The sequence below is a fragment of the Rattus norvegicus genome, chromosome 1, assembly GCF_021556685.1.
Source record: "Rattus norvegicus strain SHRSP/BbbUtx chromosome 1, alternate assembly SHRSP_T2T, whole genome shotgun sequence".
NCBI classification, from domain to species: Eukaryota; Metazoa; Chordata; class Mammalia; order Rodentia; family Muridae; genus Rattus; species Rattus norvegicus.
In genome coordinates, this window is record NC_141534.1 from 206,678,550 (window position 1) to 206,704,338 (window position 25,789).

Genomic DNA, 25,789 nt, shown 5'->3' on the forward strand with positions numbered 1-25,789 from the left:
TGTTTTTCTGTAGCATTTGAATTAAAACCTAAGAGGAGAAGAACATGTTGGATGTACGCCAGGAAGCAAACACAAGTGGAAGTGAGATTCAAGATTCCCCCTTCTGCACTCCTGCCTACCTTTATCTTAGCATGAGCCCTGACTCTCCCTGAGGGCAGGGACAGGGCAGGTAGGGCTACCCAGGACAAGTCATAAGGCCTTTCTGGAGACAGAGGAAGCTGCTATCTCCCACACTCCCCAGGGATTCCATTGCATGATAGGCTTAAAGAGGGGTGGGGGTGAATTTGTAGGCTGTGTGTGTTTTAACTGTGGCAAAGTATGCACGTTATAAAATTCAGCACCTGGGCCTCTTAGCAGAGTACAGTTCTGTAGTATTAAGTACATTTACACTTTTACGAAACTGTCACGGCTGTCACCCACCTCTAGATCTATTTTGGTCTTGCAAACCTAAAGTTCAGGGGCTGAAGAAAGCTGCACAGTTAAGAGCCCTTTCTGCTCTTAAGTGTAAGAAACAGAATAATCCCGATGTCGCACTAAGGGATAAGGTGATTTCTTTTTGATAAAGGGGTGTTCCACCACCCAAAAGGGGCTATCAAGCACAGCAGGGGAGGAATAGCAATTGGTCTCTATTCTAAGGCAGATGGTGACTGTATCCATGGAGACCTTTGTAAACAAAAGTTCTACCAGGTTGGGGAGGCTTGTGGACTGTTGGACCGTGGCAGGCTGGCAACCTTTAGTAGAATAAAGCATCATTGTCACCAGGGACCCGAGTACAGTTCCCAACACCCACGTTGGCCATCTTGTAAGTGCCTGTAATCCAGCTCCAGGAGATAGGACACTGTCTCCTGACTTCTGTAGAAACCTGCACGTGCAGACACACAAACCCATAAAATTAAGAAGTAGTAGAAATCTTTTTTAAAACTCTGAAACTTTATCCTCCTTAGAGACCAAATCCCCCTTGACCTCCCAGGCTCCCATCACCTCGGATCCGCCCACTCTGGGGACAGAAGTGAAGCTGTAGTGTGGACCTTCTCGTGACTGCTTATCTCAACAAACATCACTTCTTCAAGACTCATCCATGGTGCACTGGGAGGTGATGGCATCCCCTTCTGTCTTCTTTTTAATTAAAAAAATAATTTATTTTTACTCATGTGTGCATGTCTCTGGTGTTAGTGGGGCCAGAACAGAGCATCAGACTCCCTGGAGCTGGGGTTGCCAACAGTTGTGATTTGCCTGACATGGGTGCTGGGATTTGAACTAGTATCCTTGGGAGAACAGCAAGGGCTCTTAACCAATAAGCCATCTCTCCAGCCTTTAAGGCTGAGGAGGACCATAATCTGTTTGTGTTTATCCTTCAGCACGCGTATGTGTGTGTCTCTCCACATTTTAGCTTGTGTACAGTGTCGCTGTGGATGTGGCTATGGCAATAGCTAAGACTGTTTTAATTCTGTCTATATTCAGAGTCTACTCTAAACACAGTTGCATGACTATCATCTATATCTATCTATCTATCTATCTATCTATCTATCTATCTATCTATCTATCTATCTATCTATCATCTATCTATTCATTTTGAAACAAGGTGTGACTATGTAGCCCTGGTTGGCCTGGAGCTCTCTATGGCCTCAAACTCACAGATACCTGCCTGCCTCTGCTTCCCAAGTGCTGGGATTAAAGGCGTGCACCACCACACCCAGCCCTGAGATCTTAAAAAACAAAAACTAAAACAAAAGACAACCCCCAAACCCAATCCACCCAGAGTGGAGCCTGCAATCATACAGCCTTCTGTTTGATGTACTGCCGTGCTGTTTCCGTGGTATCTGCCTCAGTTTCCACTCCCACCAGTGGTCGCAGTTCCCATGAAGACTTGCTTTCTGTTTATCCTGAGGATTCCCGCCATCCTGTGGATGCAAGACAGTGTCTCACTGGCTTGGATTGGCATGTCCCTAGTGGTCACTGACTGTAAGCATCCACCCCTATGCTTGCTGCCATCTGTACTCTGGTGTCCTTCTTCTTGACATCTTTTGGGGACACACATATGCCTCTTCCAGCAGATTTTAAGCTCTTTGAGAAGAACGGTACTTGACTTTCCCCCACCCACCCCCAGGCGCAGGTAAGGAAGGCTGTAGGTGTAGTTCAGGCCTTCCGCATCTTCCCCTGTTAGAGGAGCCTGGAGGGTAGTGAGCGAAGTCAGTGAAAAAATTAGTGCACTTATAGTGCTTTATGAAACTAAGCTTTATCTTTAGTTTTTTTAGGGGGCAGTAAACTTTACACAGTGGCATCTCTTGGCGGCGACCACCTTTCCTCTTGGGGGTGTGCAATCACGTGCACACCTAACACATACCTCAGTCCTGGCACATGCCAGAGAATCCCCATCCCCAAAGCCCTCCCCAGCCCTGCAGCCCTGACAGGAAGAGGTGTCTGTCTCTCTTTCCTCAGCACATTAGCTCAACCTGTGCACTTCACAGGAACAGACCCACCGGGCTGTGCCTTTGTGTCTGGGCTCTTTCAGGAGCGCTGGGTTTCCGGGCTGACCCACTTTGATCTGAGATGATAGTTCTTTCCTCATTGCTGAGTAGCGTTTGTCCCATTGTAGCTGTGTCCCCCTTTCACCCACTCACCTGCTGATGGACACAGGCAGCTGCCCGGTTCCGACTCTTGATGTTCCTCCTCCTCCTCCTTCTCTTTCCTCTGTTACCCGAGTGCTGGGATTAAAGGCTACAGCACATCTGCATGGCTTCATATTCTTTTCCTAAAAGGCAAAATTTTATTTTTGCCCAATTTTGTTTTGGTCCTTTTTTTTTAAACATGTATTTATTTGTGTGTGTGTGTGTATGTGTGTATGTTTGTGTGTGTCTGTGTGTATGTATGTGTGTATGTGTGTGTATGCATGTATGTATGTGTGCATGTGTGTGAATGTGTGTGTATGCATGTATATGTGTGTATGAATATGTGTGTATGTGTGTATGTGAATGTTTGTGTGTCTGTGTGTGCATGTGTATATGTGTTGTATATGTGTGAATGTGTGTGAATGTGTGTGTATGTATATGTGTGTATGAATATGTGTGTGTATGTGTGCGTGTGTGAATGTGTGTGAGTGTGTGTGTGAATGTGTGTGTGTATGCGTGCGTGTGTGAATGTGTGTGTGTGTGTGTGTGTGTGTAAGCTGAAGGATAATTTGCAGGAGACAGTTCTCTTCTTCTATCATGGAGGTGGTAGGACTTGAACTCAGTTCCTCAGGCTTGATCTTGCTGATCCTAATTATTTATTTTTTCAGTCAAATATTTTAGATTAGCATACAAAACAATGAGTTACACTGTGGCTTCTTCATACAGAGTTAAAATATACTTATGTTCTGGTTAGCATACAAAGAAATGGGTTTCGTTATCTCATTTCCACACAGCCATGTTTCATTCTTATTTGCCCCTTCCCTCTCCCTTTTGCCAGTCCCCTCCCTCTCAGGTTCACCCCTCTTCTGCTTTTGTGTTTTACTCTCTTACCGGTTCCTCTCCCTACCTTCCCTCCCTTTAGACCTCCTCCTCCCCTCTCACAGTCCCCTTCTACATTCATGCCTCAATTTTAGATTTACAGAAAATCTACAAAACTCATCTGAGTTCTGTTCACCCTTCACCTGGTTCCCTATGGTCACCATCTTGTGTGAACAACCCATGTTTATCAGAAGCAGGATATTAAAACGGAACTATCAGCCTGGCCTTTAGTCCTGGTACTCAGGAGGCAGAGGCAAGATTTCTGTGAGTTTGAGGCCAGCATGGCTCCAGTCAGGGCTACATAGTGAGACTTTTACACAATTAAATAATTAATGAAAATGGAATAGAAACCTTACTTATTTTCTGACCCAGAGTCCCATCCTGGTCCCCACGTTGTACCGGTGGTATGTCCCCTGACTCAGCCTTCCTGTTTCCCATGGCTTTGAGGTTGGAAAGCCACTGATGTTACTTGGAGAGGTTTGCTAGTTGAGTTTTATCTGGTGTGTCACCATCTGAAGGAGGGTGTGATCTGGGACTAGAAGCCCTCAGCAGAGACACTGGATGCAAAGTGTGGTCATCCGGCTGTTCCCAGCACCAGTGCCCCCACCCTGTGAGAAGTGCTCAGTAACGGGAGCTTCCCTTTGCTAGTTGGTCAATGTCACACTGAGCCAGTACAATCCTCCCAGCTTCTCCTGCTCACCGGAAATGTCGACACTTGCATCTCGTGGGTTCTGATGGGGAGCTCCCAAGGCTGCTAGCCCCTTCCTCCCATTCGCATCCATTAAGTGGAGTGATGAGGAAAGGTGGTTCCCACTCCTGGGCGATGGACCCAGGTAGTTACTTTACGCCAAGGCTAAATTCCAGCGACAACAACCTTTACTTAGCTCTACAAATGTCTCTAGCTTCAGCTTTCAGAGACAGGGAGGCCTCTGCAAGCTTCCCATGAGCCCGGGTGTAGCGGTTTGAACAGGAATGGCCCTCGTATTCCCATGTGTTTGAGTGCTTGGCCCATAGGGAGTGGCCCTATTAGGAGGTGTGGTCTTGTGGAGTAGGCGTGACTTTACTGGAGGAAATATGTTGCTAGGGGGGTGGGCTTTGAGGTCTCATGAGCTCAAAACTAGGCCGAGTGGCTCACAGTTCTTTTTCTATTGCCTGCTGGTGCAGACGTGGAACTCTGCGCTACCTCTCCAGCATCACGTCTGCCTGCATGCTGCCATGCATTCTGCCATGACAATAGTGAACTAAGCCTTTGAACTGTAAGCCAACCCCAATTAAATCTTTTCCTTTTTAAGTGTTGCTGTAGTCATGGTGTCTCCTCACGATAAAACCCTAACTAAGACACTGGGACAGGAGAGAGGGTCTCACTCTGTAGCCCAGGCTGGCCTTGAACTAAGAACCCAGTGCCTTAGCCTCCCTTAGTGCTGGGATAACAGACATGCACTCACTGTACCAGCTCTGTGTCCCAAGCTTGATGCCTGCTGTTTGCTCTTGCTTCTGGAACTTTATTGATCTTTTTTGCCTGAAAGCCTTGAGGATTTTGTTTCTTTAGCTTTGATGTCTCATAGTTTTAGTAGATATGTGTTGAAGCCAATAAACTGGATTTAGTTCTCAAGGGACCTGGTGAGTCCTTTGAAATTCAGGTGGTTTTAAAATCTACATGGGAAGCTTTCTTGTTATAGCTTTATATTTTATTTATTTATTTATTTATTTATTGTTTGTTTGTTTGTTTGTTTTTTGGATATTTTGGCTATATATATGTCAGTGCAGCATGTGTGTGCAGTGTCCAAGAAGGCCAGGAGAGGGTGTTGGATCCCCTGGAACTGGAGTTAAAGAAAGCCTGACTCTCTGTGTGGGTGCTGTAATAAACCGCGCCCTCTGGAAGGGCAACCAGTGCTCTTAACCACGGAGACGGTCTCCAGTCTTCCCGGTTATAGCTTTAAATATGATCTTTGTTTTGCTATTCTGTTCTTATCTGCTTTTTGGCCCCTTTGTCTGTTTTTGCCTCAGTCTCTGTTTCCTGTCCTCTTTTCTCCTCTTCTCTTTTCCTTTCTTGAGACATGGTCTCATTCTGTAGCCCAGGGTGGCTTGGAATTCACTGTGTATCCCACCCCGACCTTGAACTTACCATGAGTCTGCACAGTCCACTCAGGTGGCTGAAGATTAAGAGCATGAGCCATGTGCTGGCTCCTATTCATACTTTTCTTTACTCTCTTTTGTTCTTGTCTCTTCTCTCCTCTCCTCTGCTCTCCTCTCCTCTCCTGTCCTCTCCTCTGCTCTCTCTTCTCTTCTCTTCCCCTTTGTCAGGGTCTCTACACATAGCCCTGACTGGCCTGGAGCTCACTGTATTGACTAGGCTTGCTTTGAAGTCAGAGAAATCCTCCTGCCTCTACTTTCCAAGTGATGAGATTAGAAACATGCTACCACACCTAGGCCTTTTACTGTTTTCTTTATGTCATTTTATTTTTTAAGATTACCTGGCTTATTGATTCTTCAATGCTTCTTTTTATTTTTTAAATTATTTATTGTGTATATATCATACAGCTTTCTGCCTGCATATATGCCTGCAGGCCTGAAGAGGGCACCATATCCCATTACAGATGGTTGTGAGCCACCATGTGGTTGATGGGAATTGAACTCAGGACCTCTGGAAGAGCAGGCAGTGCTCTTAACCTCTGAGCCATCTCTCCAGCCCCCTTCAATGCTTCTTATTAAATCATTTGAGTCTATTCTCCCTGAGCATTTCAAAATTAATTTCTCATTTTAAGGTATTTTTGATGTTTCTTCTTCCCCCTCCTTCCCTACCACCACCACCACCTCCTCCTCCTCTTCCTCTTCTTCTTCTTCATCTTCTTTGTCTTCTTCTTCTTTCCCCCTCCCCATTCTCTCTCTCTCTCTCTCTCTCTCTCTCTCTCTCTCTCTCTCTCTCTCTCTCTCTCTCTCTCTCCATTTTGCTTTGTGGTATTTCTTGTTTTACTTCTTGTGGCAGGATCCCATGTGGTCCAAGTAGGCCTTGAACTCATTGTATAGCTGAGGCTGGCCTTGAACTACTGATCCTCCTGCCTCTACCTGCAGAGAACTGGGATTATAGGTGTTTGAACCATGTGCAGGTTGGTTTTTCATTTGTTTTGTTTTGTTTTGTTTTGTTTTCTTTTGCTTTGCTTTTGTTGGTGTCTTGTTTTTTGTTGTTGGTTTTCTTGGCTTTCCTGTACAAGACTGCTGAGTGGCACATTCTATCAGGTTGATGGAATCCAGACACTTGAATGACAGCTTTCTCCTCCTTTTCTCTCTCCTTCTTCCATAGATCATCCTTCTCCCCCTTTCCTTCCTCTCTGTGTAGTCCAGACTTGCTCTGAGTTTGCTTGTTCACTGACCTCAGCTTTCTCAGTATCAGGACTATAGCTGTGGACACTATGCCTAGCAACCATTGCCTCTTCAGGCAAGTCCAATGGCACAGAGGTACCATCCCAGAGCTTAGATTTTTATGGGTGGCTCCGAGGATTGAACCTAGGACTTCAAACTGGCTACATAAAGCACTCTGCTGCAGAACTACATCCCCACCCCTACCTTTACCTGTCTTTAAGTCATAAGTCTGCCTGTCTGCTCTTTTCCCAAAAGGGGCCTTCTGTGTTCTTTGAGATCCCTGCTGTGACCTGGCCGGCAACTGCCCTGCCCAGTTTCCTCTGGCTGGTGGCTCTCACTTGCCTGGGCTGTGTGCTAGCTCCTTCCTCTCCTGTCTGTTTCTGGAGTGTGTTCTGGGCCTGCCTTTGCTTGCCTGGAGGGCCCACGGTTGGAGAGGGCAAGCAGCAGGAGTGATACAGGCTGGGGTCTGCTCCGTTTCCCTTTTACTTTCATTTGCTTGGCAGTTTTGGTATTTTCTGTCTTTAAGTGTAGATCTGTGAAGATCAAGGGTGTAGATCTGTGAAGACCTTTTAAGGTGGTGAAATTAGTTGTATGGTTTAGGGAGTTGGTTAGGGAAGTTAGATCTTCCGTGATGAAAGAAAGTTCTTTTTGTTTAACTTTTTACTGATTCTTTATGAATTTCACATCATGCACCCCAATCCCAATCATCTTCCCATTCTGTTGTACTAGCCCTCCACCCTTGCAACCTCTCTCTCCACAAAAGAAAAAAAAAAGTCTTGTGGAAGTTGCAGTGTGTCACAATGTGTCCCCCAGTATATCCTTTTGTCCACACATCTTCACTTGTAAATACTTATTCCAACGGTCATTGGTCTGGTTCAAGGCCTCTTAGTTCTGCTACACTATCAATACTTGATCCTCATGGGGACTCCTCTAAGATACCCTGGTGTCCTGTGTCATGGAGATCCTGCAGCTTTGGATCTGCAGGACTGGCCTCTTCATATGCTATAGCAGGTCATAGATGGAGTAGATATTGGGGTGAACCAAATCAAAGCCCTGGATCTGGTAGCTGAGCTGGTCAGCCTGCCTGATCTCCTGCACCCACACCACAAGGGCAGGCTCTCCAGCAATGCCCTGGCTGGCCAGCTCATCCAGTACTGCAATCTGCAAGGGACAGACTCATGCCCTCCCACACCAGCATGGACAGCTCTATGTGTTGCCCAGGTGAAGTGCATGGCCCATCCACCCAGGCCCCATGGTGTCAGAGGGGGAGCAGGAGGTGGGCATCTCTCCACCTGGACCCCATGGCACCAGACTGGGAGGTTGGCTCAGACTTGTTCCCTGCCTAGGTCCTGTTGTGCCAGGCTAGGGGGGTTGTCTCAGGCATGGTCTGACCATTCTTGTACAAGTCTGTGGACACTTAAGTATTTTGGGGGCAATTCCTCAGAGTAGAACTGCTGAACCATAGGATAGGTGTGTGTGTGTGTGTGTGTGTGTGTGTGTGTGTGCGCGCGCGCGCGCGCGCGCGCGTGCACATGCACGCGCTCATATGCACATGCATGTGGAGGTTGATATCAGTATCTTCCTAAATATTCATCTTTACTTTTTGAGGCCAGGGCATGGTAGTGGTGGTGTGCACTTTTAATCACACCACTCGGGCAGAAGCAGGCAGTTCTCTGAGTTCAAAGCCATCCTGGTCTACAGAGTGAGTTCTAGGACTACCAGTGCTAAACAAAGAAACCATGTCTTGAGAAAAATAAAACAATACTTTTTGTGGTAGGATCTCTGGAGCTCACTGATTTCACTAAATTGACTGACCAGCAAGCCTTGGGATCCTTCTATTCCTGCCTCTCAGCTGACGGTTCTAGAGCTAGCCACTGGCACTCAGGCTATTCCTTCTGTCTCCCCATGAGCTCTTCAACAGCTGTGAAAGTTGGGCTTGAGCAAGACTTTCACCTGAGTTCTTTAGTTCTTTGTTTTGTTTTTGTTTTTCAAGACAGGGTTTCTCTTTGTAGCCCTGGCTGTCCTGGAACTCTCTTTGTAGACCAGGCTGGCCTCGAACTCACAGAGATCCACCTGCCTCTGTCGCCCAAGTGCTGGGATTAAAGGTGTGTGCCACCACACCCAACTGAGGCCTTTGGTTCTTGGTTAGCAGCAAAACCGGCTCACCACCAAAGGCCTCAGACTCTTCTCAGCATCCTCACAGACAGCCTTAGAGAGGCTGGAGCAGGTATGAAGTGGGCTGACACAGTACCCATGATGAACATCTTCCCTGAGTGACACAAAGCACATGAATTTGTGCCTTGTTGCCTTGTGTAGAGTGAGCATCACCGGCATTTGAGATGTGATGTGAGGAATTAAGGTACCACCTTCCTGCCCCAGCAGTAGAGGGTGCTAGGTGCCAGTCAGCTTTCCCAGGTTGCCTGGCAACTGCCATGGAACCTAGAGGAGGAAAAAGAGATGGTGGCAAAGCAGAACCATGGTCCATGTGCCAGCAGAGCCAGCTGGCAGGATCGGGGCATGGAGACTGCCTCAAGCCTCAGCTTTAATTAATGCCTGCCCGCATGTGTTTGTCCCTGCCTGACCTTCCTGCTTCTCTCTGATTGACATCTTAAACCATTTGTTTGAACGTGGGGACTTTGTCAGCAGGAGCTTAGCATTGGTGTCCTGGTTTTGACCCCTCTCCCATCAAAGGTTGTACAACTTCATGCCAATAATCAGTCTTCTCTACATGTGGGTGTCAAACCCCAATTTCCTTATCTGGTTCAAAGACCCTGAGAAGTTTTAGCCCCACCTGTGCACTGGAATTTGACAGGAAACCATGTTATTCCAAATGAATTTTCAGTGTTGTTGACCCTGGTCTACCTGGGCACTGGTGCTACCCCGTCTGCCTGTTTGCCTGCCTGTCTGTCTGTCTGTCTGTCTGCTCTTATCAGCATTGGCTACAAACTTGTCATTATGTTTGGGTGAGGTTTCTGTTCCTATGATATTCAGCTTACAAAGAAGGAAGGTTTGTTTGGTTCAGGATCGTAGAGGCCGTGACTAACTTCCAGAGTCACAGCCTTGCACAGCATAGCACAGGAGGCCGCTCATCTAGTGGTGGTCAATAACTGCAGTTCTGGTGTCCCCTTCGATGCACACCCTCTAACCTAGCACCCTCTGCTAGGACCTAACTCTTAAAGGTTCTACCACTTTCCAGACTTTCAAACTTTATCTTTGGAGAATATTCATTCAAGACACAGTGGTGTTCATGGATCAAAGTCTGGCTCTATAGACTAAAATCTGGGCACAGCCTGGTCCTGTCCCCAGTGGTTAGTGGGATTTGGGCACCTCCTCTTGCCTTGCCAAGTCCTGCCTTCTCAACACCTTGACCTTTTCCCCAGCTCAGCCTATGAGGGTGGGTAAGGAAGGTGCCCAGAGTCAGATGCCTGGAAGTAGTAAATACAGCGTGTCTCTGATGCTCTTGTAGCTTACTGCTTACAAGTTGTCCACAAGCAGGATAAAAGCCTTAGAGATGCACATGTCTAATAACCTTGGCATTGAGGGAAGTCCCAGAGGTGAGTCTCACAGGTGGAGAAGGGGTATCAGGCTCTTTAGAAGGATGTGGGTGGTGTGGATCTTCCTGACCCTGTCACGGGCTTTCAGTGCTTGCAAAACATCCTTGCTCCTGAGTATAAAGGCACTGAACTGCCTGCCTTGCCTGGCCTGCATGCTCTGTCCTCACAGTAATGATGAGTGGGCCATAAAAGCTTTGAAAGAACAAAGCAGTTCTTCCTTAGACTCAACACTTTAAAGCCTCAAATCAGACTCTGCCTGCTGCTGTCTGGGTTGCTAGGTATGTCAGGTAAACAGGGCTCATCGTAGTGGACTGCTGTTGCAAGTGGAACTCACAGCATAGTTTATCAACACTTATGAATGAGAGTGGAAGTTTTCCTTGTTGCCCCGAAGGCGAGCTGCCTCTTCAGGGTGTTACAGTGGCTCCTTTAGTTCCTGTGGCCACAGATTGTGACGTGGGCAGACATCTCTTAATGCCTGCATCGTCCACACTGAATTTAGCACCCAAGGGGAATTTATGGAGGTTCAGGGACTTGGTCACAGCATGCATATAGAGTCAGTAGCAGATGAGTGTCCCCAGCAGGTGGACATAGGTAGCAGACCCTCTGAGGCTTGCAAGTGAGGAGACCACAAAGCATGTGGAAGTAGGGACTGCAGAGAGCAGAGGGGCTTCTGTCCAGGGGTTGAGCTTGGACTGGGTTAGTTAGGTGGCTGGATCGGGGGGGAGCTTCCCACAGGACTGGTTTAGGGCTGGGGGACTAGTACAGGGCAGAGAGTTTCCCACAGGGTAGGCAGGGATGCATGCCCTCTTCCCATTGCAGTTTTGGAGTGCGTCTCCTACATCCCTGGGCATCTTTGTATAAAGGCAACCAAAGCCCAGCATACAGCATACGCTCACAAGCGTTTCCTAAGGAGGTTAAGGACTTAGTCCCTGGCCTTGTGTACCCAGGCCATCTTCCTATAACACACCATTTGGTTTTCTTCTTAAGCACTTAAAAAAAGAGGCTGGAGTGATGACCCAGTGGTTAAGAGCACTGTCTGCTCTTTCAAAGGACCCAGGTTCAATTCCCAGCACCCATATGGCAGCTCGCAACTGTCTATAACTCCAGTTCGAGGGGATCCGATGCCTTCACGCCAGTGCACCTAACATAAAGTTCAATAAATCATTAACAGCATTTAAAATTACATTTATGGGGCTGGAGCAATGGCTCAGTGGTTAAGAGCACTGACTGCTCTTCCAGAGGTACTGAGTTCAATTCCCAGCAACCACATCTATCTCACAACCATCTCTAATGGGATCTTATGTCCTCTTCTGGTGTGTTTGAAGACAGCTACAGTGTACTCATATATATAAAATAAATAAATCTTTAAAATTACATTCATTTATTTTTGTGTGGAGTACAGCATGTGTGCAGGTTAGAGGACACCATGGGAGTCGGTTTCTTTCCTTCTAACATCTGAGTCCCGGGACTGAAGTCAGATTCTTATGATTGGTAGATTCTTATGATTGCCCTCTGAGCTATCTCACCAGTCACCAGAAACTTGTTTCTCTTCATCATTCTTTCAGCTATGGTGCCTCTTGCGTGGATTCTCCTGTCACCTATGCCCTTAGTGGCCTCTCGTTCTTGATCTACCTTGGGTGCTGCTCTTCTGTACCAGGTCTGTTTGCATTTGTGATCTGCTCTGAATGTGTCATGCCAAGACTGTGGACTTGGTGCAGAAAGGGACTAGATTCCTGCTGTGAACTGCTCTCGCAGGCCTCTGAACTATAGAGCTCTTCCCTACCCATAGCCCACAGGCGTAACTAGCAAAGCTCCATTCTACACGCATCCTACAAGATCCCCGACATGACTGAAGTCTGCTTAGATCTCTGTGAGTCCACCGTGGGTGGAACCGGGGGGGTCTTCACAACCTTAGATAAGTCCAGGGGGAGGAGGGATGACTGATGCCTCTCCTATATGGAAAGAAGCTGTTGTCTTTGCCATTGGAGTTTGAAAAGGAGGTGGTTGCTAGGTGACTGGTGGAACAGCTGGCCTGGGCTCTCCTGGTCTGAGCAGTGAAGACCTATATCAGGCATGGCAGCTGTCACTGGAGCACAGAGAGTTTCTCCTGCTCCTGACCCTACCATGACTGGTTCCAGGTCTTCCAAGTATACTGGGAGACATTGATGTGGCTGCTCCCTGACCTTCTTAGCCTCTGAAACTCATTTCTGGGCCTTGTCCTGGAGCAAAGAGATTCTCCCTGGTGGCTCAGCCAGAATGTGGAGACCTGTGTGCTTCCTCTGACTTCTCAGAGAAGGAGCCCTGTGTGGAGGCTCTGCAGATACAGGGCCTCTCTCCCAGCTCTACATCTGGGAGGCTGAGTGTTTTGTGGCTTTTCTTGGGGAGGTGCTAAAAAGAAATCTATTCCCCCCAAGAAAGATAGGCCATCAACCAAACAAGGAAAGGGTTCAATCTAAGCCCAGGTTAGTGAGTTTGGGTTACTTATGGAGCATGGGGGATTTACCATTGGGAAGTCCCTTGGGTGACTTACAGGCAGCTACACTTCTGTAAGTTTCTCAGTCAACTGATTGGTTTTTACATATTGACAATCGGCATCTTTGGGAAGTTTAGAAACTACTTATGGATCTCAGAAAGGCCTTGTGAGTCTTGAGACCCTCTTCCCTCCTTCCAGGAGAGAACATAATGGGCACAATTCCACAAAACCTGGAGGAGGTCATCATAGCTACTCTGTTGCAAGATGCTGGTGGTTATGACAGTAAAGTCTGGAGGAAACAGCTGTACCACACTGGCTTCATCCACTACCCAGAGGAACTCAACCCACTCTCCCCAGGAACCCTTGATGGCATTTGATATATCTTGTGGTCACTGTCATCTTGAACTCTATATCTAACATCCTCAGAAGTTCCGTGCTTCTCTCCCCTGATACAGTCTCTGTGAGGGGTAGCTGCAGGCCTATCAGTAGAGAGGAGGAGATCAGGGTGTGCTCGTGACTATTCCACATAGGTGATGTAATTCCTCGGAGATTGGCTCTCCCATCATCCAGACTCCCACCCTGGATTCCAGACTGTCATCCTGGGTTGCAAACTCCACTGTGAGTTCCAGACTCCCAGCCCGGGATTCAGACTCTTTGCCCTGGGTTAAGGCTTCCTTCTGTGGGGTCCAGATTCCCACCAGGGGTTCCAGACTCTCACTGTGGGTTCCAAACTACCCTGCCATGTTCCAGTCATCCTCCTTGAATTCCAGACTCTTTTTCCTGGGTTCCAGACTCCCACCGTGGGTTCCAGGTTCTCACCCAGGGTTCTAGATTCCCACTATGGTTTCCAGACTCCAGTTTCCCATTGTGGATTCCAGATGCCCTACCCTGGGTTCTAGACTCCCATCTAGACTCCCAACTCTGTATTTCAGGCTCCTTCTTTAGCTCCCAGAATCATATTTTGGGGATTTCTACCACCAGACCCTGACCCCAGGCACAGGCTGTCAGCTTGTGTTCAATCACATTCTTCTCCTCCTCCTCATTGGGATTTGAGACCAGGTCTGTTTTAGGAAGGGATCAGTGATAGGGGTGACCACTTCAGGGAGGGAGGGTAGGACCATCCACAGGGTGTGTGTGTGCGGATTACTGTTATCTGGCTCCTGTGATTGGCTGCGTTTTGGCTGTCATCCCCCAGCACCAAAAGCATGTGGACTAAAGCTCACAGTTGCCATCCTCAGAAAGGGAAGGGGAGTGCAGAATGCCCCCTCCTGACCTTGCTGGCAGGACATTGCTTATGTGTGCATTTCGTGAAGGAAACTGCTTCTAGAGGGCGGAGAAGGTCCTGGGCCACAGCCTGTGGTAGCAGCAAAGCTAGCACCCGGAGTGTGCAGGAATACATGGCCAAGCACTCTGCCAGGCCATGCTTGGACAGAGGGTGTTGAGAACATACACAGCCTTTCGGTTGGTATCAGGACCTCTGGCTGAGACCGGTGCAGAGCACACAGGTGAACCCAGCTTACAGCCAAAGCCAAGAGACCAGCAGTCATGCTCACGGCCTAAAAGCTTTGCCTCTCTACAGCCCCACGGAAAGTTACCTTCTCCCTTCCAATGTGGCAGGGATGTGGGGCCCTCAGTGCTGGGTGCTCTGGCTGAAGGCAGCAGCTGTGCCCCATATTAACCCACGTGAAAGCGGCACCATCCTCTTCCCTGCTCCGCCAGCATGAATGCTGTGCATTCTCTGCTATGGCCCGCATGACATATGCCAATTAGCAGTGAGCATAATGGTGCTGTGTTCACTTCGCACACTGAGTGCAAGTCAGAGAGAGGACCTGCCATCAACCGTTCTCAGGGCCAGATTGCTGTTTTGTGGGATCCTTAGCCCTCCTTCCTATGAGTGTGTGCTGGCCCACATCTCTCCTGGGCACTGCTCAGGTCTCAAGGCTCCTAGAGATGAGTATGCATGGTACCCTATTGGTGCTTCCCCAGAACCTGTGAGTGCCACTGTCTCCGGAGTGGACCCAGCCCAGGCCTTGGAGCCTAGCTAGTATGGGAGATTGGTCAGTGACTTTGTGCATGTGCGTGTGCGTGCGTGCATGCATGCATGCGTGCGTGCGTGTGTGTGTGTATTCTCACCTGTCACACAGTGCCATGGGAAGAGCTGCATCAGGGGTAGGAGATCACACTCTTCTGGGTGGATGGCACTATTGACAATGCTTACCTTAGGTTTCAGAGTCCCAGTTGTGATTCACTGGCCACCCCTTCCAGGCTTGTGGTATCCATCCCTCAGCACAGCTCCCAAGGTGGTTCCGATAGATGGCGGCTGCTGACTTGTCTAACCCTGGGCAGTCAGTCACAGTGATGCCAAAGCAGTGTCAGCTACACACCCGTACTGGAACTTTCTTTGGGTTTTGCAGGTATGAAAAAAAAAGCTTTCTTCCCTTCTAAACTTCGCTTCTTTTCTGGGAGGCCCCGTGCCATCCCCTCTGTTGCCAGTGTCTGGCAGGCAGGGTGGGGACATCGCTATAGTGCAAATGGTGGCACTGGCTGTGCTGCCACCGGCTTTTTGTTTTCTAGCTGAGGATAGTATTGCTTTTATAGAAGCCAAGCTTTGCTGTGTTTCTGTGGATGTGGGAAGGGACTCTGACATCTCCAGCATCCACCTATTGCTGCATACTTAACAGTGTGACCATGGCCACGGTGAGGAGGCAACCCCAACCATGTATAAAAGCAGAGGTCAGGACCAGGCTCATTATTCTTGTCTTCCGATTTCCACCTCCACAATGACAGGTGACACTAAGCCAGCCCGAGAATGCCCCAGCCTCAAGTGCCACACTGAAGCCATTAGCTCTACAATGCAGGGCTCTGAGGGCCCTCAGGAGAATCTGGCAGCTGTTAGTTTGCAAGCGTCACAGACTGTTGCAGAGGCCCTATCCACTCACAGTGGAGGTGGGGACAAATTAGAGTGTTGGCCTGAGCTACCCAGGCTACACAGCCACCCACCACAGTCATCAGCTACAGCGACCCTCCGTAGTCGGGCAGCCAGAGAAAAAACTTACTTCAACCTTGAGGGGTGCTGGGAGGGTCAGAGTACAGACGCTACTTTAAGAAATAAATAGAATCACTGAACTCCCGCTACATGCTCCTTCACCAACTCTTATGATGCTGGGCTTACATGCCTCTGGAATTGGCTCTACCCCAGGTTCCAGAGGAAGAGATGGAGAGATAGACAAGGAAGAGAGAAAGGGAGAGGCCGGTTTAGGCCTCAGAAATAGGAACCCTGGACTAAAAGCCCAAGAGCCACAGCTGTAGCTGCTGGGTCCAGTGGCACATCTCCCTTTCTAACCCATGTGCATTTTCTTACCATTCATAGGCAGGACTGGGAGGCAAACTCTACTGTAGGAAGCTGCAACTTAGACCCTGCTTAGTTAGTGCTCACCCCCACCCCCTCCAGCTACCTGATATGAGATCAGATTAAAAACTTCCACTAAGCCCCAAGAAAAACGTACCTGTCACCATCAGCTCTGTGTGGAAGCATTTTAGGGAGACCATGAAAAGCCAGGTCTTTCCTTCCCCACCCTCGAGGCTTGCCTTGAAACTTTCCATTGTAGAGGCAATGGTGAGGTGCGTCTGCATGGTACCCTGGTCAGCAGGGACAGTGAGCCACAGATCTGAGGTTCCCCTGGAGGGGCATGACGAAAACAACATAAAGGCTCTAATAGATATAAAAGGAGAATTCTGTAAATGGCAGCATCCATTCGTGGTGACAAAACACAAACCTTTAGCAAATTCGGAATGCGGGTGGGCTCTCGAACCCAATGAAAGGAGCCCAGTGGCTCCTGCAGCCAACATGGTGCTCCAGGGGAGACCATTGGGAATTTCTCAAGTCTGAACAGGAAGAGGCTCCCTTAGTGTTCTCAAGTATTACTGTTACTTCTCCAAGGTAACAAACCCCAGCATAGGTAGGAAAATCAAAAGTAGAATTGGGAAGGAAAAAAAAAAAAACCCCGACATCATCCATACATGATATCATCTATGCAGAAGACATGCATGTATATGGAACAAACTTTCAGAGCTTTTTATTAGTTTATCAACTTTCTAGTCCAAAGCCAATATCAGAAGGACCACTGGCATTTTAGTGAGGGTTCTCTAGAAGAACAGAGCCAATGGCATATATATGCATATGTTGTATGTATAGAGAGTTTATTAATTCCAGCTCTAAAATGATAATAACAGGGGCTGGAGAGATGGCTCAGCAGTTAAGAGCACCCGACTGCTCTTCCAGAGGTCCTGAGTTCAATTCCCAGCAACCACATGGTGGCTCACAATTATCTGTAATGGGATCCGATGCCCTCTTCTGGTGTGTCTGAAGACAGCTACAGTGTACTCATCTACATAAAACAAATAAATAAATCTTTAAAATGAGAGCAGCTAAATTACCCCTGAGTTGCTGAGAAGCCTTTAGTTATTTATTCCATGAGGCTTGACTGCCTCAACAGCCACACAGTAGCTGCCTCTCACTGGGTAACAACTGCTAGCTACTCAGTCTATAAGGCAGGTTCCCTAGTTCCAGTCTGGTGTCCGGAGCCTGAAAGGTTCCTGAGGATTGGCTGTCTCCTAATCCATGATGGAAGCTTGGAAAGTCTGGCTTTGTCCACAGGGAGGGACCTGGTGATAGCAGCAACAGGGCAAATCTACTCAGGAAGGAGCAAGAGTGGGGCCGAGATGGCAACAGGGAGGGTGACCCTTCTTTTGATACATTTTTTCCACTGGACTGCTACCAGAGGTGCCATCCACAATCAGGCTGGGTTTCCCACCCCAATGGAGACAGTTGGGACAGTTATTCAGGTCAGGATCCCTACTCAGGTGACTCTAATTCGTAGCAAGCTGACATTTAAACCAGCCACAGTAGCTGGCAGTCTCTGCACCACCTTCTTGCTACTTATGATGAAAAACAGTACGTGTCTTCCATATGGTTCTCAAATGTTAGGCACCTGGTTACTTGCATCTGAAGTCAGGCACAACCTTTCGGATAAAATTATACAGCTCCACTGATAGGGTGGTTATCGTTAATTGTCAGTTTGACAGAATCCCAGAATTACCCAGGGGCTGGGCCTCTGGGCATGCATGTGGATGGTTTAGCCTCATTGAGGTGGGAAGATCTGCCCACTGTGAACATTGCTGGGGTGGAGATCCTGGAGTGAATGGAGAACAGAGAGAGAGCCATGCATGCATTCATTGTTCCCTGTGGCGGATGGTGGATGTGACGTGACAAAGTGCACCAAACTCCTCACGGTAATAAACTGCACCCTTGAACTGAGAGCCAGAATGCGCACTTTCTCCCTCAAGTCGCTTTTGTCAGATTTTTAGTCACAGAAACATGAAAAGAAACTAAGACAACAAAAACAGCTTGTGTGCATGTGCGTGTGTGTGTGTGTGTGTGTGTGTGTGTGTGTGTGTGTATGTGTGTGTATGCGTGTGTGTATTGCTAAGGATCAAACCCAGGGCCTTGTGAAATCTAGACCAAATCACATACAAGAAGGCAATGTCACGATTTCTTTCCAGTGACCCTTTAACCTCAGGACAGTCCCAAAGTCCAAACAGGACTTCACTGAACGTGGCGCGTTGGCTCAGACATTAAGTCTGAATAGGAAGGCAGAGGACAGGAGCTTTCCAGACTCCAGACCCTTGTCCAGCATTAGAGAGGTAACACTGGTGGCCATGCCAGTGACAGAGGCCAGCACGTTGTGAGGTGGTTACAGCCAAGTAAGAGTCACCAGGCTAGCAGACATGGGAAGACCACAGGTGGAAATCAGAACTGAAAATCCTTCCAAAGAATTCCTAGAGGGCAGGCTATGGAGGTACAGGTTTTTAACCCAAGCACTCGGGAGGTAGAGGCAGGCAGATCTCTGTGAGTTCAAGGCCAGCCTGGTCTACAGAGGGAGCAGAGTGAGGTCCATGACAGCCAGTGCCACACAGAGAAACCTTGCCTCAGGAAACCAAGAACAAACAAACAAACAAAAAACCAACCTCCTAAAGAAGACTTTTTACTTTACAAAGTAAGATTTCTTAAGCAACAAATATAATAAACATCATAAAATACAGAAGAAAGGGTGAATGAAATGTTTAAGGTCCCTGTAGAGAGAAGACAATCTAAAAAATGAAAGAAAAAAAAAAAACAGTGACAATTTCACCAGCAAGAGTTAATAGCCAAGAAAGCCTCATTCAAGGCATCGAAGGACAATTACTCCCAGAGAGAAAGAGGGTGCAGGAAGGGACCCTGCGAGCCATGCACACAGAGGCCCGAGCAGCCAGCAAGAACAGCTAACATGGTTCTCGCTGGTCATTAGGGAAAGCAAATCATATTGAGTCAGTGCAGCCAGTGTGGGGGGCAGCCAGGCATGGGGAGGAAGCAGTTTACCACAACTGGCCACCTCTCGGGAGACTTCCATGTTTAGCAAAGTCAAGAATCCTGTTTCCCTTAGGTAGACACCCCTCCCTCCCACCTGGGGGCCTGCTTCAGAGACACCTGAGCAGGTGGGTGTGAGATTCACACCAGAGTTTCATGGTAGCGCCATTTATCATAATACGAAAATGGAAACTCCTCACCAGTAGAGAGGAGGTGGGAAATTCAGTGATACGATATTGTTTTATATCCGTGGGGATCCAGTGAAGATGAATGAAGATCTGCCCACCCCAGTGTGGACAGACGTCAAGAGCACGATGCTGGGCACAGGCTCTGCAGAGTGTGATGTCACTTATGCTGTGCTCCATGACTCGTGAAGCAGTAACGGGATGGTCATGAATATAGACTCGTGGAGTGAAAGTACAAAGCCATGAGAGAGTGAAAGGAGGTCTCAGTCACCAGCAAGTGTGTGCAAGGTGTGAGCAGGGATGGGACACAGGAGCCCCACCAGAGAGGCTCCTGGCCGATGCTGACTTGGTGGTAGCTTAGACAGGTGATGGGGCTGTGAAGTGCCAGAGAGGCAGCGGCCAGGAGTCCACTCAGCTGATTAGTGGGTAGGAGTCAGGAGCTGAAATAGAAGGAAGAACGGACTTGTGGGGAGGACAGACTCTGAGAGACCAGTGGGGGGAGAATGTATGGAACTGGGTTGCCGGGTGAGGTGGCAGGTGGCTGGGTGTGGGGATCACTGAGTAACCCAAGTTCTAAGGAGAACAGGTGACAGTGACCCCTAAAGGGAAGGGAAGATGAGGGCGACCTGGCGGAGGTCAATCCAGGGCCACTGGGTGACCAGAAAGATGACACGAGATTCCCTAAGGGGGCACATTTGCCCAGGTGCTGTGACTCGAGTAGCCCTGTTATTTGAAGTTCAGGCCTGAGACTGTAGCCTCAGGGTCCACCCCTGTTAGTCTGTTGACCAGGGAGCTGGGCCATCCTGGAGGCTGAGCCCTGGATGTAACAGTTGGAAAGGGTTGTGCAGGAGCCCCAGAAAGGATTGCTGGGGTTTTTGTTTGTTTGCTTTATTATTTTCTCCTTTATTTTCCAAATTCTCGACAATGAATAGATTTATTTTTAAATTATGTGTGTGTCTGTGCCTAGCATGGGTACTGGAAATGGAAACCAGGTTCTCTGCAATCAGAGTGCATGCTCTTGATGGCGGACTGTCTCCCCAGCCCCCAAAGAATTTTTTTAAAGTTAGGGTCACACTGTTTAACCCTGGCTGTCCTGGACCTTACTTTGTAGTCCAGGCTGATTTCAAAATCATAGCGATCCATCCATCTCCGCCTCCTCTTTGAGCAATGAGTAGATTTTGTTTTTATAGTTAGGAAACATACATCCTTTAAATCAGCTAGCTGCTACTGAAGGGTTGTGCCTTAGTGTGGCAGACCCTGCCCCCTCTACTCCCACTCAGCCTGGGGACTCCAGAAGGATGCAGTCCTTCTCTGAGGCCCAGGTAAGGACAGCCTTTGGGGAACGAATTTTCGAATTTTCGCAGTGACAAATGAATACATCTACTCAACACATTTGCATATGTTTGTTTTACAATAAAAACCAGACTCCTCTGACTGATAATACATATTCATTGTCTTAAAAATGCATGCAATTCAGAAATACGGAATGCAAAGTGTCACCTACCTTGTCACTTAGAGGTAAAGCCTCTAAGTATATGCGTGTTCTGATTTTTTTTTAAAATGTGGATTTCGGGGATCAGACTTGGGTTAGGGCTTGTTCTGAGCTGTGCCCACAGCCCTTACTTTTTATTTGTCTGTGAGTGTTATGTGACTGATGTGAGGAGTCCATGCTAAGGTACTCATGTACTCTTGCAAGCACATATGCGCACACACACACACACACACACACACACACACACACACACACACGTACACCTATGTGCATGCATGAGTGCGTGCACACACAAACACACACATACACACATACATACACAAACACACACACAAACACATGCACAAACACACACAAACATACACACACAGACACACACACTTTGCATACTTTTTTTCTTTCTCAGCATACCAGGACTGGAGCCTGGGATCCACCGTGTGGTGGGTATCTGTATACATGTAGAGCCCTTTTAAAAACAGCAGCAGTGTAAGCAGTTTCTGTCTCACTGGTGGGCTGGGAGCTCAGACAGGCACTTGTCAATGGTACCATTTATACACTAGTTCGCCTTTTGCTGTTGGGGTGAATTCTTTTTCCACTGTTGGATCTTCAGTTTGCTTCCGGTTTCCTGCTCTTGCACTATTGGAAACGCTGCTATAATCCTCTTCAGATGAGTCGTATTTAGTTCTTACAGCACTGCATGGCTCAGGGTGTAACTGAGTGGATTGTAAAATAAAGCAAAACCTGTGGACATTATAATAGTTGCCAGCCCCTGACAGGGAGGGAAGAGGCCATCCTGAGTGGACGCTGGGATTCAGGATAGCCCCACTCTGTTGATGTTCTAGCTTCATGGTCTACCTCGTGCTACAGCACAGGGGGTGGTTGAGATCCTGACCTCAGTTTCCCCATCCTGGCGACCCACTGGTTGGTTGTGAGGTTGAGGGCAGGTGGCTTGACCTAAGTTCCCTCAGCTGTGGAAGGCCAGAAACAGTAGCGATCAGCTGTGGGGTTGCCATGACTAGCGGGTGAGATGGGACAAGAAGGAGTGTGGGACAGCATCTGCTCAGAGCATTACTACTGTGGCCACAAACTGCTCATTTTTCCCAACAGATTATAACCTCCAGACCCAGGCGGACAGCAGCTATCAGGCCTCCTGTCTCAGTATGCTATGTTCTACCACATCAGTCTTCTCTGTGGAGTACAATGCCTGCTGTTTTAGGGACATGACTTTGGGGCCTGACTAGAAGAGGCTGGTGGGAGCAAAGTGGGGATGCAGTGTCTCCCTGGTTAGCTCCATAGAGCCAGGCCTGGATTCTCATATCTAAACTGGACCAAGACTCAGTCATAGCCACAGTTCTTTTCCTGGTGCTTAAGACCTGGCAGGGCAGCCAGGGTTACTTTGTTTCTTCCCTAGTTCAACCAAACCAGATGGAGCCACAGTGCCCTCCTACTGGAGGGGGAACTCAGAAGGACCCCCCGCCCCCACTTTTCTTTTTTATTTATTTTATGTGAGTACATTGTCACTGTCCTCAGACACACCAGAAGAGGGCATCAGATCCCGTTGCCATGGTTGTGAGCCACTATATAGTTGCTGGGAATTGAACTCAGGACCTCTGGAAGAGCAGTCAGTGCTCTTAACCACTGGGCCATCTCTCCAGTCCGATCCCGCACTTTCTAAGGAGCTGTTTTTTCAGGGTGAGCTGAGTCACTTAGACTGTAGTGCTGAGCTTGAGTACGCTCTTCCACTTTTGTTATTCAGTGTTTACCTATGTGTCCTTCAGAATGAAAATACCCTTCTTAGTGGAAACACATCACGCGAGTGACCTTACAGTGACATAAAATCCCTATGGGGATTCAGTGTCCCAGAGGAAGAGAGGAGCAGGATGTACACAGAGGCAGCTTGTGATAGAGAACGGCTGGAGTGGGAGCTGTCCAGCTCTGCCCTCCACTCCTCACCCTCCCGTTTATGTGAGGACCTGTCTAGATCCTCTCAAAAGCCAGCATTGGCTGTATAGCTCAGAGCAGTCAGGATCCCCGGGGGCAGTACAGTGCTGGAGCCTCCCCAGTTGTTATCCTGAACTCTGGGCCTCCACATCCAGTGAGTGAGCCTAGGGTGCCAAGAGAAACCTCTGCCTTTGGGGAGAGCTCCAGCCATGCTGGCTGCAGGGTTCTGCCTAGAAACAGCTGAAGAAATGGTTCCTCCCCCTGGATGTAATCACAGCGTGGTAAATTCCATCTGAAAAATAAAAGCGGACTTCTTTGCTGAGTCATAGAAGCTTCAGAGCTGATTTGCAGAACCCCGGCAAACAGAGAGAGCCACAGCATCTAAATGAGAGCTGGGCAAAGAGCAGAACCCGAGGTTTGAGAATGTAAGTATGTGTTCTGAGTACAGCAAAGACTTTGTTATTTTTCCATCCAGGGTAAAGCTTGCCTCTCTAGGTTTTATTCTGTTTGAGTTCTCTGCTGTATTTAGCATGCACATACATGTGCTAAAAGTTAGCAGTTTGTGGTATCCCGAGTATGCAGTGACCATGTAGAGGAGGAAGCTTTTATATGCACATTCATGCATGTACTTGGGGGGTGGCTGGGGCCTGCTTCTCATATAACGCTCCTTTAAAACATGGCTGTCTTATTTGATTGACTGTACAAGCAGAGCCTTGTCCCTGGCAGCTGGGATGGGGTGGAGGATCTGGGTGGCAACTTTGGTTCCATGGTGACAAAAATCCCATGAGCAGAGTCTCTGGAAACTCTGGGCACAGCCTGGGAGCCTCCACTGCCTTTCCATTCCTCGATGAATGGGGTGATGGATTGGCTTGCCTTTGTTTCTTTGAGTGGTTTTGGCTTCAGTCCTCATCTTCTGCCTGCCCTCTGATTCCAGGGTGTCTTCTCTTAAAACTTAGTTAAGAATCACTTCTAAGTAGGACACGAGGGAAAGTAGCAGTTTATATCAAGAGATATTCTTCTGATATCCTAGAAAGGAGCCGTGATCATTATGGTGTGCCTCAGTTTCTCCAGTTGCTCAGAGAAAACCCAGTGTTGACTGGGGCTGGCAGGGCCACAGTGGAAAGATTGCAGGTAACTGGCAATAGCTAAGTTATTCTACTGATACCATGAGGCATCTGAAAAGTCAGGAACCTGCACACACCGGCTACTTTTACAGGCCATCACCAGTCATTCTGATGTTGGTTTGCTAATAGAGAAGATGTTGCAAATAGGTCAGTCTTCCTCATTTGAATCCAAGATCAAAGTTGGAGATGCAAAACCTCCTGGATTGCAGCCTTTGAATAGATGAGTACCAGCACGCTGTCCTCATCCCCTAGATAACAGGAAAAGGCTAAGCATCAGGGGATGTGAGGAACACACACCAAGTCCTCCATCCACACCCCAGCATCCAGCGCTGCTTGCCTGGCCTTAGAGGAGGCTTTATCAAACCCTTGACCAGATCAAAGATGACGCCCTGCTTGCTCTACCCTGGTGTTTCCCTGGAAGACCCCAGGAGCCGCACCAGGACAGCTACACTGTGCAACAGCTTGAGAACTGTGCTCAAGGCTGTCTGTGTTGTCATTCGGCTGGTGTCTAAGGACACGGATGCCACGGGGATCATGTCAGCAACACAGAGAGCTTGAACATCTAGCCTCGGAGGAGCCTCAATTCTGTGCCTGGTGGTTCAGGCCAGCTTGTACGAAGGAGTTCATTCAAGGAGAAGGCTGAAGCACATGGCCCTGTTGATATGGGGGTAACTTCTGCTTTAGCTGGGCAAATGGGATGTTTAACCTACTAAAGGAGAAATCCTGCCCTAGGTTGTATTTTTCCTAGGTTGTGAACTTACTAAAATCCTCTTGGGGCTGGAGAGATGGCTCCATGGTTAAGAGCACTGGTTGCTCCTGCAGAAGTCCTGAGTTCAATTCCCAGCAACCACATGGTGGCTCAAAACCGTCTATGATGGGGTCTGATGCCCTCTTCTGGCATGTAGGTGTACATGCAGATAAAGCACTCATATACATAAAATAAATAAATTAAATCTTAAAAAAAATTCTCTCTGGGGCGCATGTACAGTGGTGAGTGCCTTTAAGTACAGCACTCAGGAGGTAGAGGTACATGGATCTCTGAGTTCGAGGTCAGCCTGGTACATTAAAAGTTACATAGAAAGTTCTGAGTTGGGGCTGGGGATTTAGCTCAGTGGTAGAGCGCTTACCTAGGAAGTGCAAGGCCCTGGGTTCGGTCCCCAGCTCCGAAAAAAAGAACCAAAAAAAAAAAAAAAAAAAAAAAAAAAAGAAAGTTCTGAGCCACCCAGGGTGACACAGTGAGACCCTGTTTGGTATTTTTGTTTGTTTGCAAATTTAAATGCTTTCTAAGCCAAGAGCAGAGGTGGAAATGTCTCAGTTGCCTTTCCTGTCACTGTAACATTACCCCAACACAAACATGTACGGGAGAAAAGGTTTACTTTGTTTCACAGTTCAAAAGTCCACCACAGTGAGGAAATTCCAGCAGTGGGAGCATGCAGCCCCTGGTTATAATGAACCTGCAGAGAATGGTGAATGCTTGGGCTCAGCTTGCCAGCTCTGTTGTTGTTGTTGTTGCTGCTGCTGTTGTTGTTGTTCTTGTCGTTGTTGTTGTTTTGTTTTTACAGTATGGGATCCCTGGCCTAGGGGATCGTCCTACTCACAGTTAGGATGGATTTTAACTTCAGTTGATATAATCAAAATAATCACCTTCAGGTGATTTTCTAAGGGTATACTGTGGGACACATGGTGACACACCACAACTTCCATGGTGAGATGTTTTCTATGCTTTTTTTTTTTTTTTTTTTAGATTTATTTATATATAAGTACAC

The 25,789-nt window shown here is 48.0% G+C and overlaps 1 protein-coding gene across 2 annotated transcripts in view; it reads left to right on the top strand.

The window, feature by feature from the left end:
* Positions 1 to 944: 944 nt before the first annotated feature.
* Jakmip3 (janus kinase and microtubule interacting protein 3) overlaps positions 945 to 25,789 on the top strand; it is a 121,500-nt gene continuing 96,655 nt past the window's right edge. For both annotated transcript variants that reach the window (XM_087577264.1, XM_087577265.1), the window contains exon 1: positions 945 to 1,093. The gene's annotated coding sequence lies outside the window, so the exon portion shown is untranslated. The remainder of the gene's footprint in view (positions 1,094 to 25,789) is intronic.